Raw genomic sequence first — 13,551 nt, forward strand, 5'->3', positions numbered from 1 at the left:
GATAATTTTCTTTTCTCCATTAGCAAACATTGATTTTCCTAGTTTTGTTTCCCTGCAAGGCTCCACCTGCTCCCATTGTGTTGCTGCAGATCATCAGTAACATCAAGAAAAACTCAGACAACAATAAAGGCTACTTACCTGCTGGTTTTGAGCAAGCAGAGAAAGCACAAAAGCACAAAAGGATGCAGAATAAAGATGGTCTGGTGGTTAATCCCTTCTTAAAACCTTCCTCTATTGCGGTGCTAGCAGCAAAACTTGACAGTGGTCGGGCTGTGGCTGAGCAGAGACCTCTGCCAGACACTGTGGTGGAAAGCATCATTTCAGCTGGTGGTCTCTTGTACTTCTCCATCCGATTTACCCATCACTTGCAAAATATTTTAGGTAGGCACCATCTTTTCATCTGCTATGCCACAGGGAAATGCCACACTGTGCTGTTTAAACCCAATCTAGATAAAAGAGGCCTATTTACTTTTTATTGACATGTAAAGTAACAAGAAACCACTAAAATATCTATTCAAGACAAATGCAACAGGCAAACCACAGCACTAGATGTTGAAAAAAACCCTTAATGAATGCCCAGAAATATCCGAAGATCTTTCTATAACAAACCCCAGGATGTTTTAGTCCCCTGCCTTCTCGCAGTCCCCTGGGCAGTGGGTGTCCTGCAGTACAACGTGTGGGTCTCTCAGCCCTGCTGCTCCCCCCAGCCTGCTGAAGCACAGCCCCAGGCCCTGGCATTTCCAGAGAGCCATCTCTGCTGTTTAACTTAATCCAGGGTCCTTACTTAAAACATCAGGATGTGATTGTCACACCTGTGTCCTCATGTAACAAGGCTTAACATATGTGTTATTTTGCCATGTGCTTTGTAGCCCCCACTGAGCAATCCAGAGGTGCTGATGTGCTTGTGCTGGAACTTGGGCTTGGCAACACAGCAGGGGAAAAACTCCTGGTTTGGTCTCCGGTTTTGCAGGGAGAGCAGAAACTGATTGAACTTTTTATTTTTAATTGAAGTATTTCAGGATTTAGCTACCGCTGCCACAACAAAAGGCTTTTGCAGAACCATCCTTTTTCTGAGGCTTAGAAATATATGTTTAATTTCCATCCTAAATTTATTCATGGCCACTTTTTACCCACCAGTGCTTGCACAAGCAATGTTCATTAGTCTGAATAACAGCTATTTCACAGGCTGCAGCACTGGAGGCCTGGTAGGAAGCTCCAACAGCCAGGCAGACTTGTGGGCATCCTAAATCCATTTTTCAAGGAATTCATCAAGGCTGGAGGAACAGCTTGGTGTGATAGCTGCATGGAAGCCAGACTCTCAGCTGGGGGGGAAATGCTAGCAACAGTAGGAAATATTTCTGGATGAAAACCAATAAATGCATTGTTACACAGGATTTTACATGCAGTGGGACACAGTTAGCTTCACTTGAGAGTAGAAGCCAAATTTTCCTTGGCCGTTATCTATCTCCCACACCTGATGCAAGATGACTTCCAAGGCAAGAGAGAAGCTCTTCCAAAGAAAGTTAAATCTTCATCTGGATACTTAGCTACACTAACATAGATTTTATTAAACAAAAGAACAGATTATTGCTTCAGTTTGCATGCAAGAGCGCTCAACTCAGAATGGAAGACTTTGCCAGTGTCCATGTGGCGTCCCAGGGGAGCCTCTTGATAGCTCATGTGATAAGTGAAGAAGTAATTTGTGGCTTTGTATCTGTGAACTGGTTATGCTCATTTATATTCTGATTGGGAAGTAGCAGCCTCTCTCTCAGAACACGACCTGCTCCTTACTGCTGTGTCCTCTTCTTCCAACCAGGGTCACTTGAGAAGTTTTCAGCTTCAAGATTCTACAGATGATCAACAAAACTCCCATGCAGGCAGGGCACCAGCTCTCTCTTCTCAGGATCTTCATTGGTTCTCAGATGAGGAAAAACATATATTTTTTATGCATGGCTAAATCAAATAATCAAAGACTTCCCTGGCACAAACAGTGTTGATGCTGTGCTCTGTTTTATTGCCCATAGGCTAGGGATATTCCCCTGCCTAGGTATCTCCAAAATTTAGTGTAAGAAATCAAGTCACAATTTCTTTTTGCCACTCCTAGAGAAATCCTGTAACTGCTATTGCTCCTCCTAAACTGCCATAAGCCTGGAGGTGCCCTTACAGACATGCCCTGTTCATAGTCAATTCATTTCTTGTTTTTAAGTGTCCTCAATTTCTGCATATAGCATCCAGTTTTGACTGTTTGCCTAACAAGAAACATTTTCTTACCTAAGGCTAGTGAATCAGCTGGCTCTACCTGAGATGGAGAAAATAGTTTCCATAATTTTTATCACCTTTTCAAACCACATCGAGAAACTAATCTGAGTATTTATATATTTTTACTATATTTATATAAAGTGCAAACATTCACTGTTAGCTTTAGTTTTAAAATATTGCCTTCTCAGAGTTCACTGATGACTTTCACATAGTTAGGAGCATGTTATGGCTCTGACAGACATCCTGGGAAATTTATGAGTGCAACAAATCTCCAGTTCTTCAGGGGTCTTTGAATAAACTTACATGCCAGCATAATGAAAACAAGCAACAAGATGCTGTTGGTAGTAAGGGACCTTATAAGACTGCCCTGGGATAGGAGATTCTAGAACTTAGTAACCTTTACAATCTAAGTTCTGGTTTTAAAATGTAGATGGAAATAATTGTGTGTGTATATGAACTGAGATCAAAAAGAATGAACTATGGAAAGAGATTTATGTCTGTGAGTTATTTCTCAGCTTGGGCAGGGTAAGTCAGCTGGATGATAAGTAGTTTTATTTAAAAGCATACGGAAAAATTAGGAAATATTCCTGCTGAAGTCGGACTCCTAAGATTTCAGGTTAGTTCAGCAGATGATGTAGTGCCAGGGCTGTGTCTTTGAGGAATAGACCGCTTGAGCTGGAAATCTAGCTAGTAGTAGGACAGAACCTATGCATAGATGCAAGGCAGTTTTTCTCTGGACTTCAGAAGCTGATTAAACTATCATGTTTCAGGTAGCCACATATCAAAGACAAACTTCTTTCAAGAGGATTCATGTTGTTTATGCATATTTTTCATGTCAGATGGGGCCCATGTTGGTCTCACACAATGATATTACACTTCCATATGGGATCCTGTGATGATGGAATTGAAACTAGATGATATCTAGGGTCTCCTTCCAATCCAGACCATTCTATGATTCTATGAGAGTCTGCCCTTTGTCTTTTGCTTAAAAGAGAAGGCCACATTGGATTTGGCTGCTGTTGAGAGAGTCAATGTCCAAACTGAGCTTTGAACATGGGGCTGTGCCAAAGATCCCTGATATTTCTGTGTATGGGAGGACATAGAAAGAGGAAGAGCCCTAGTGGCAGAGGTTTGTGGAGTAGGAAGCACCTGGGTAAGTCTGCCACTCAGCAGTGGCATTGTCTGGTAAGTTGAGAACACCACCCAGCTGAGTTGTGTCACATTTACCCCTATAAACTGCAGACTGCAAAAGGACAATCCTCAGCCACTACACAGCCACAGGTACCTTCTGACTTCTGAAGGTGAAAACTTTTCCATAGTTTTTCATAGGCATTTTCTACAGCCCAGGGTTGAGTGCTGAGATATCTACCAGTGCTTCAAAAGAAGCTGATTTTGGTAAAATACATTTTTAGTTGACAGTATGCACATTTTTAGTTGACAGTATGCACAAAGTATCCTTTGAAGCAGATAGGAGCAAGGCAGTAGCGGGGCTGTGAGCATTACCTAACATTTTGACAGGGCAGGAGCACTTCTGCGCAGGGATTTGGGAAAATTCTCCTAAGCAGGCAGTATCACAGAACCCAGTTCCTGGAGAGGCACCAGGCTGTGGGCTGCTGGGAAGTCGCTGAAGAAGCTTTAGAGTCTGGCACACGTGAGCAGGGCATGGGTGTCACTGGGGACCTTGTTTATGGCATGTGAGATCTGCAGCACTGCCTTGTGCCAGTGGCTCTTGCAGGTGCTTCCTCCAGTGCCTGGACACCTGAAAGCTGTGTCCCACAGGCTAGACACCTCTGCAACAGCATTTTAAAAAATGCTGGCGTCGAGGCTCTCAACATCCACAGTGGTGTAGCCCCAGGCTTTTCTCCACAGGAATTTAACAATTCTGGACCTTAAAGTCCTTTGGGGAAAGATTTCCTCTTTCTGTGCATTGTAGAGCATCAAGGAGACCTGAGCTTAGCAAAAACTGTCAGATAAAAAGCACTGCTTTTGTGTGTCTCCCAGATATATATAGAAGAAAGTACCATTCTTGGCAAGGAGAGCTTTCTCTGAAAACAAGTAGATGCTAAAATAATTATTATTTGGAGCCTGAAAGGCTTGACTTTGCAAACTTAGAGTAATTTTAAAGCAAATCTACTCTAAGGTTTGTTTTAACTGGGTTCTTTCATCACTTATCTCAGCAAAAGAACAGTGGCCAGGGCTTTCATGTTTGGTAGCTCATATTGCATTTATGTTTACATGTCCTGCAGTGCCCCTCATCAGTAGGAAACAGCAAAATAAAAAAGAAACTAAAATCTGCTTCTATGCTGCCTTGTTTCATCTGTTGTTACTAACAGAGATTCACAGGACAAGAGTAGCAATTAAAAACTGCTGGAGTAATTTTGGGTCAATTTTTATTATTTGTGACACTAGGAATGAAATGCTAATAACAGGTCAATGTAGCAAAGGTTTACTACTCCTGCCAGAGAAGCCACAGCCATATTTTCACTGAGATCACGCAGTTTGCTGCTTCAGGGAGGCATCATGCCTAAGAGGATGCGATCAATGACAAGCTGCTTCAGGCGAGCACACTAAAGCCACAGGACACATCAGGTATGAAGGTATTTGGGAAAAATAAGGAAGGACCCATTTGTGTTGGTGGTAGCTTGGCCAGAGGTATTTTAGCAAGTGGACATGAAACATTTGAGACCTTCACAGCACAAACAAATGTAAGGAGAAACTTGTTATTGCCCCTCTGTTTGGAAAATGATGAGCCATTGGTATCCTAAATCACCCAACCAGCTTCATGGCAGCTGGCTTACAAGACTTGCAAAGAAAGGTGAAGAAAGGGACGAAAAAGCACATTTCGGAAATCAGGAGGCCACACATCCAGTCCCTGAGTAGACTCTGTCAAATGTCCCTGGGAACTGTGCAGTCTTTTTAGGCCTTTTGTTTTACTTGTAGATCAGAGATTTCTGATGGTTAGACTTATTCTTTATTCTGTCTCATCTCAGTAAAAAGGGAAAAACTTTTCCACAATGTGCCATACAACACAAGAACTATTGTTCACCATAGTAGTACAACAAACTGTACCAGGAAAATCTTCTCTTCTACTTTATGTGGTATTTCAATATATATTAATTACAGTTCTATGAAATATTACTATAATATCATGGAAATAGAAAGCAAATACTGCTAGTAGGATGGTTCTGATCAATACTGTTGCATCTCCCTTGTATCGCTTACTACTTCAGAAGACCAAAAAAAGGCACAAATACTTTTGAAGGATTTTTTTCCACTCAAGTATTTAAAGTTTTTCTTGTAGTTGCTGTTGCAGACCTAACCATAAAACCAGGAAATTGGCTTCACTGAGCCAGTCTAAAGATCCAATATCCTCTCTTTGGCAGAAAGCAATGACAGATGCTTGGAGAAGGAATGTAAGAAATAGCACATTTATAGAGTGATCTTTCCTCTGGTATGCACTCGCCATTCCCAGCAATAACCATTTAAGAGTTTGCTGTGCCAGCCGTGGCATCCAGACCATCATGTTTAATGAGGAAGTCCTCTCACTGGGCTGTCACCAGGTTGCTGTAATTAGGTCCTGAGTAATTCTGCGCCAGCTGGAGCTGGGCAGAGTCCAGATGCCTCCTGAAAAGGGCTCCAAGGTGCAGTCCCTGGGACAGACCTCCTGTGTGGCACCCTCCTGCAGAAGGTGGAGCTGCCACTCATCCACTCCCAGGACAGTGGGCAACTGTGTGTGCCGAGACCCAGGCCAGCCTCCAACACACCCCGGGCACAGGTGCTCTGCTACGTAATGCTGCTCCTTGGGGTGAGATGAAAATTGAAGAAAAAAAGAAATAAAGGAAGAAATATGAAACACAAGCCTTTACAAGAGTCTTCCTGGAAACTTCTACTATTGGTAAGCTGTAACTGTGCAAGTTTCAGGAAAAAGAGGTAAAACTTGTATTCACTTCCCTGTGGTTTACCAATACAGTTTTCCAGGAACAGAACAGCCTTCTTTGTGAAGGTGTTAAGGAGAAGGCCACATGGCTTGACTGAATGAAGGTGATGGCCTTAAACTGAAAGAGAGTAGGTTTAGATTAGAAATCTGGAAGGAATTCAGTGATGTAGCACTGGAACAGGTTACCCAGAGCAGTTGTGGATGCCCCATCCCTGGAAGTGTTCAAAGGTACTTTGATGGACTTTGAGCAACCTGACCTAATGAAAGTGCTCCTGCCCGTGTTCCTTCCAAACCAAACCATTCTATGATTCTGTAAGTCAATGATTCTTGTTTCACCTCGCTGTGGAAAACAAAGGAGGAAACATGTATGACACATATAAGAGACAGCAGAAAGCACCTTCAATTAGAAGATTGTCATATTGGAGAATTGCTGCTTTTGCTTTCAAAATTTTCACCCATTGCTCTGTAACAGAAAAGCTTCAACAGAGACCAACCTCATCTTTTCTACTATCTCAACATATCCCAGACTCATTTTCAGTAGTTCTTGTATATCACTCCTTCTCACCTGACTAATCTCTATGCTGTCAAGCTTGTACAGCTTCAGCCAGCTTCCTTTGTTTGAGAGAGAGCACTTTTATTGAAGAGGTTCATACCTGAAATAAAGCAGGGTATCGCAGTTCTGGTTCTTGGTTACAGTAGTGCCTTTGGCTTTCTAGCAGCCTGAGATACCTATTACACCATCATCTATAAAAGGAAATGTTTTCCCTTTGTGCTCTAAGGAATTAATTCTCCCTCTGACTATTAATTTTGCAGTGTACTATGCACTCACTTGCAGGTGTTAGTGAAGAAAATTTTTGTGCCAATTAAAGCTCTGACTCGGCAGAAAGACAATACAGCTTTGCAGGTTGCTTTTCTCCTGCCTGGAGAACATATGTTTCCCTTTTATTTCCACACCTCAGCTTTGGGACAGCACTGTGATAAACTGTGGCACGACCTGTCTTCCTGAGCTATTCCCTATGATTTTTAAGAGAAGTTACTGGAGACACATCTCAGGCAATGGATGTCCCTGATTACCCAGCCTTGCACTGTGGATGTGTGAACTCACCCTTACTACCCTGTGTGAGTCTGGTCCCAGTATGGTCCCACGTCCTTTGCAAATAACCCCTAAAGCCCACTGGCTACCAAAACGACCCTTGAGTTGGGTACCCCTGTCACAGCTGCACCCCTCGCCACTGTGACGTCCCTGGCACCTTAAGGACCAACCCCATGCCAGCCAACTACCAGTTAGTAGTGACAAAGGAACAGCCGGCTCCTGCAAGGCCCTGCCTACTCACTTCTAAAATGGAAAGAAAACTAAAATCTGCAGAAAAGTTCTATAAAGATTTCCTGAAAAATTATGTTACACATCTTACATTCTACCTTTGCTTCTGTCCATTGCACAGCTTTAGGACTTGCAGCCATTGCAGGGCTTTCTCAAGTAGACACACTCGGGAAATAAAACATCCAGACCCTCCTCATCCTCTTCTTTGTGGGTTGAGGAAAGTGATGCATGGGAATAGGTTGCCCAGACGCACTGTGGACGACTCATCTCTGGATGTGTTAAAGGCCAGGTGTGATGGGGCTTTGAGCAACCTCATCTAGTGGAAGGTGTCCCTGCCCATGTCTGGTGACATTGGAACTAGGTGATCTTTAAGGTTCCTTTCAACCTAAACCATTCTATGATTCTATGACCTTTCTGTCCTTCATCTTTCCTCTGTGCCTTTGCTGCTTCAATCCTCTCACCACTGCACAACTCTAACTTTGCTGCAGCCTGTTTGCATTTACCAACAGAATGATCACAGAAATTTCCAGCAATTCCTCCACATGGGCTGTCCCTCAGCTCCTCCTTCCCAACTAAATGCTGGAAATGGAAAGAAACAATAGAAGTTTTTTACACTGATTTGGGCTCCAGTTTACATTTCCTGCTGTTAGGTATCCCACTACACACAGGGAAGAAAAAATCTCTCTCTCTCGTTGCTTCCCCAGCACACAAAAGCTGAGCAATGCAGGCAGTGTGATGCCAAATGTGATGCCAAATGCAAAAGACAATCATAAGAGCAAACCTGCCCTCGCTGCAAGGTAGCAGTGCCTTTTGTGCTCACAGGTTATGGGCTGCTTCCTGGGCACCACTTTGCAGTGCACTTGCAGCAATTTCCAGATGCACTGGAGTTTTCAAAAGAAATTAATGCACAGTTCAAGCTGACTAATTCTTGTTGAGAGTTTTCCCGGGAAATGTTTTGATATAGCAGAAAGTCTTGAGGTTCATGTTAGATGAACCCTTGAGGAGGAAGCTCAGAATGTAATTTGAAGTGAAGATGTGGGCATGTAACTGAATGTGGGTGAACCACAACTGGACAAGTCACTGCACACAGCTGGGAGCTGCACATATGAGGGCATCTGAAGTGGAAATGAACCACATTAGTCCAAAGTCCATTGCATCTGTCTGTTAGGAGGGACACCACAGGCTGACTGCAGGTGCAGGGAAACTTCATGCTGCTTTTAGTGGACATGGTGCACCATTCTGTGCTTTTCTTCCCCTCTTTTCCTCTTACTGTAAAAATTGTTATGAAAAAATTACCCCAAGTACTCCCTGTTTTCTTGACAAAGCACAGAAAGCAAGCTGTACTTTCAAATATTTCTTAAAATGATTAACTATCCATCAACAAATATAATCTGCTATGGTATTTCTCATCTAACCACAGCTTGTAAATGAACATATGTGAATACTTGCAGCCAGGCAGAGAAAATCCAGAAACAAAAAGCAGGCATCATGACAAACAGGCATCACTGTTCAAATTATTGAGCAGAATTTCTGTGTCCAAGAAGTGAAACGTGTTTATTTTGTGGCATAAGGCTTTTGGCATCCTTAGCTATTTGTTTCTTCAGCTTTAGTATCTGGATTTTGAAAATAGTCTCACTCCTGAATTTTCCTGAGAATTGATATGCAAATTTCAACTGCATTCCATCTGACATGCAAATATCATAGCCACTGGAGATACAGAAAATGGAATGCTCTGCTAACTCAATCTTCTATTACAACTTCTGTGCAAATCATATACAAGTGGGAATTCAAATGTCATTAGTTTCTCAAAAAGTCATGCTTCCACAAACAAAATCAAGCAGCTTTTCTAGAAGTCTATAAGGTCAATGAAAGGTCCCTTGTTATATAATGATGGTAGAACTATCTTGTCACTGCAGTGTCTAAACACTCTACAAACCAAAATAATTAAACCAATATTAAACCACTACCACAATGAGGATCAAGCTACTTTATCTTGTGTGAATGTGTGCAGAGACCAGTGTAAAGTAACGCCAGCCCTCTAGCGTTAAAAAAGTGTTTACATTTGTCATAGTTCTGTGATACCTTGGTAGAAGGCTCAGCTATCAGAAATTGTTGAGATGGTCCATTTTTGGCAACTCTGACTGTCCATCTCCAGGGGAATATAATGTTTGATTACGACTGGGGATGATACTATATTTAAATGCTGTAGTTAGATTAGTTCAGAAAATAGGTCTTAGAGATTGTACAAAAACCTTCTCCTGATAAAAAGCACTGATTTACTCGAAAATAGAAAGGGTTTGGTGAAAGCAATCTGAGCCCAAGTCGACTGTTAGTGCATAGATGTGTGCTTTGTTCAGCTCAATCACCTGGGATAAGGTAAGGAATGTACCTCAGCAGCCATAGCGTGCAACTGAGGAAGTCCCGCATGCACTGTGCCATGGCAGGAAGGCTTGTAGAAATATTGGGGGTTAAAGAGGTGCTCACATCCCTTCCAAGGACTGCACGAAGTGGAGGGAGTCATACCCAATACAGACTCATTTGAAATGACTCCTCATGGGTGGTTCTTGGTGTAAATTGCCCCAAAATGCCCAGGAAATCAATCTTGTGACAAATCAGTTGGAGTGTCACGTGGAAGAGCCAGGGCTGCCCTGGCACTGGGTTCCATGGATGCTCAGGCAGCAGGGAGACAGCTGCTCCTGAGACAGCTTCTACTTATCATCTCAGCTGCTGCCAGAGACCATAGGAAGGGCCTCCTCTACGCAAAGGACTTAGCACCACATGATTAAAGGTGTGGGTATTAAAAGGGCTGACGTGAAGACCTGTGGGAGCACTCTTGCCATTAGAATAAAAGAGATGTTATTTGGGTTTAAACATAGATCAATATTAAAAATATTTGGACTGAAATAAGCATTTCCACAGGTATTCAAAGTGATTTAGAGAAATCAATTAGCAATAATAGGTTAAATTTAAGCTGGTGCAACTTCCTCATGCAGATAATCCCTTACAGATACACCCTGAATTGATGAATACATATGAAGTTGAAATACATCTGTAGACCAGCAGATGAAGGTTTTAATGCCTAGATTTTTCAGTCTCGGGCATTTTACAGAGGTCAGAAGAGGCAACTGGGGGAAGAGTAGACTGGTCAAATTCAGAGCATTGTACTTTCTGGTGGAAGAGCTGGAGCCAGCTATGAACAACTGCATTTGACACCTTCTTAATCACAGCAGCCAAACCTGTTACTGGATCACACCCTCAGGATGGTCTGCAGTATAGGGGTGGATAAACGATAGACCTAGTATCACTGATCTGAAAGTCTTGGTAAGAAAGCTTAGGCAAGCCTTTCAGTGTCTATTGGCTGCTCTTGGCTGCCCAAGCACCATGGGGAGAGAGGTGACCCTTCCCTCGTACAGCAGCCTGAGGGGACCTGCATCTTCTCAGCCACTGATGTAATTTTTAGAGCTTTAACTCCTCTCCACTGTGGGTACAGTGAAAAAGCAGAGTTTTGTCATGGAGGACAGAGGCACAGCTGCATCTACCAGCATTGAGAAGGAAGTGGTTGTCTCCAACAGCTGGGTGGCCAGGGCCAACAGTGCCTACAACACTTTAAAACTCACCACCAAGTGTCTGGTCACACTGGAGGACTTGGCAGGCAGCTGAGAAGGAACTGAGAAGTGATTTGACTTGGAAGGGTCTTAAAAGATTATCAAATTCAAGCCTCCTGTTATAGGCAGACACCTTCCACTAGACCAACTTGCTGAAAGCCTGATCCAACCTGGCCTTGAGCACTCCGGGATGGGGAATCCACAACTTCTTGGGCCAATGTTTTCCAGTTCCTTACCACCTCAAAGTGAATAATTTCTTGCTAATATCTAATTTAAATTTACCCAGTTTCTGTTTAAGACCATTAACCCTTGTCTTGTCACTACAGGCCTTGATAAAATGTCTCTCTCTGCCTTACTTATCATCCTCCTTTAGGTACTGGAAGGTGCTATAACGTCTCTCCTGAGTCTTCTCTTCTTCAGTCTGAACAGCCTCAGCTGTCTTCATAGGAGAGGTGCTCCAGCCCTCTGATCATCTTCATGGCCCTCGTCTGGATTTGCTCCAACAGATCCATGTCTTGTTTATGCCAGGTACCCCAGAGCTGGACACAGCACTCCAGGTGGGCTCTCACCAGAGCAGAGTGGAGGGGCAGAATCCCCTCCTTCTACCTGCTGGTCACACTGCATTTGGTGCAGCCCAGGATACGTTTGCTTTCTGGGAGGGAAGCTTATATTCCTGGGTCATGACCAGTTTTCAGCCAGATGAACCTTTTCCTGGGGGACTTAAAAAAAATGAGTGAATTTTTATGCATGATAAAAATTGATGGGGAAAAGAAGTTTTTCATAACAAAAATATTAGTAATTTTTAGTCAAATACAGGAAATAGGTTTTGATGAGATTTAAAAATTAAAAGTAGAGACAAAATGTGAAAATTCTTAGTTTCAACACAAGTGCATTTGAAAAACAGAGGCGTTAAGAAAAAAGTATAACTTTCTTTGTTTTCTTAGATTGGTCAGAACAACCGAGAAACTTGACTTTTCACAGGAACAGAGATTTATTTATTTTTAAATAGCCGCTAAAATAAAAAAGGGAAGACCCCCCAAAATTAAAACCCAATGCCCAGGTAACAACTTTGTCTTTTTTTTTTTTTTTTCTTTTTCTCTTTTTTCTTTTTCTTTTTTTTTTCTTTTTTATTTTTCACTTTTATTTCTCTCTGTTTTTAAATGTGCAGTGAACAGATTCCCCAGGCAGTGAGAATTTAGAAGATCTGAGAGGAGAAATTACTTGATCTGTAGAACACATAGTTCTGTAGAATAAGTGCTGAGACAAAAAAGCAATACTCCACTACCCTTATAAACTGGCATCATATACATTATAGTGAAATCGTAACTGTTGAATCCCTCATTTCTTGGGAGGACATGCTGAAAATGGAGACTATGCTTAGACATTGTCCACCCTACATGAAATTGGACAGCTAGACATAAAAGGAAACCAGAAAACAGGGCATGAGAGAGCATGTAACATCCAGCTGCTCCACCAATGAACTCAAGGGCCAACTCTCTACCTTTGGGGGAGATGTACTTACCAACAGCAATCCCACCAGAGTGACTTCCAACATGTGGAAGACCCAGTCAGAACCTGACTGCCCAATTCTCTAGGACACACTGATATCTGCTGGTATAAATAAGTTTGTTTCCAACCTCAGCAAAAGTTTTCCTGAAATAAAGTAACTCCCACTGAGATACTGGAGGCTTGTGCCACTTTTGGTTGATGCCTGAATTCAGAAAGAAGAAAAGGCTATTGTCAGCAGCTCTTCAGGTTGATGGATAGTGTTTGGGGGTTTCTTTTTCCTTTTCTACATGTACTAAAGACATTTCTTGTGTTTCCAGTAAGACACCCTTGTACGAAACACACTTTTGTAGGTGCTCAGGTAATTCACCCAAATTCCCCAGGGCAGATACGCAAGTCAGGTAAAAGTATGAAACCAGTAAGGGTACTGGAATAAGCATCTGAGACAGGAACGTGTGGAAGGGGAATAAAGTGCCACTGCCCATACACTTAGCTCACTGATGGGTTAATAACTTCATGCTTAGAGGTTCTTGTTGAGAACAATGGGCAACAGCTGCTAATGGGGTCTGACACCAGCGCCCTTGCGATGAAGAGGAAGGTTAATTGAATTCTAGTGAGGCTCCCTTTGTGTTTCAGAGCAATTGAACAAACCAGGGCAGCCAACTTCCCAGCATCAGCCTATGCATTGTGGCAAGTTCATCTGTGGTGTGACTAAATTGCCTTCAATAGCAGGAATGAATTCAGCCTCTGAGAGCCAGATTCTGGGAGACTGAGATAATCCTATTGGAAATTCTGATTGACAACTCAGGCCAGTGTTTGTTTTCGGCTATGGAAGTATTGCAGAAGGAATGGGCATTTTGGATGGGAGGTTGCTTGCTGGTCCTCCAAATTTACTCTTACAACAGTGCAAATGCTTCTACTTC

This window comes from Anomalospiza imberbis, chromosome 2 (genome assembly GCF_031753505.1).
Source record: "Anomalospiza imberbis isolate Cuckoo-Finch-1a 21T00152 chromosome 2, ASM3175350v1, whole genome shotgun sequence".
NCBI lineage: Eukaryota > Metazoa > Chordata > Aves > Passeriformes > Viduidae > Anomalospiza > Anomalospiza imberbis.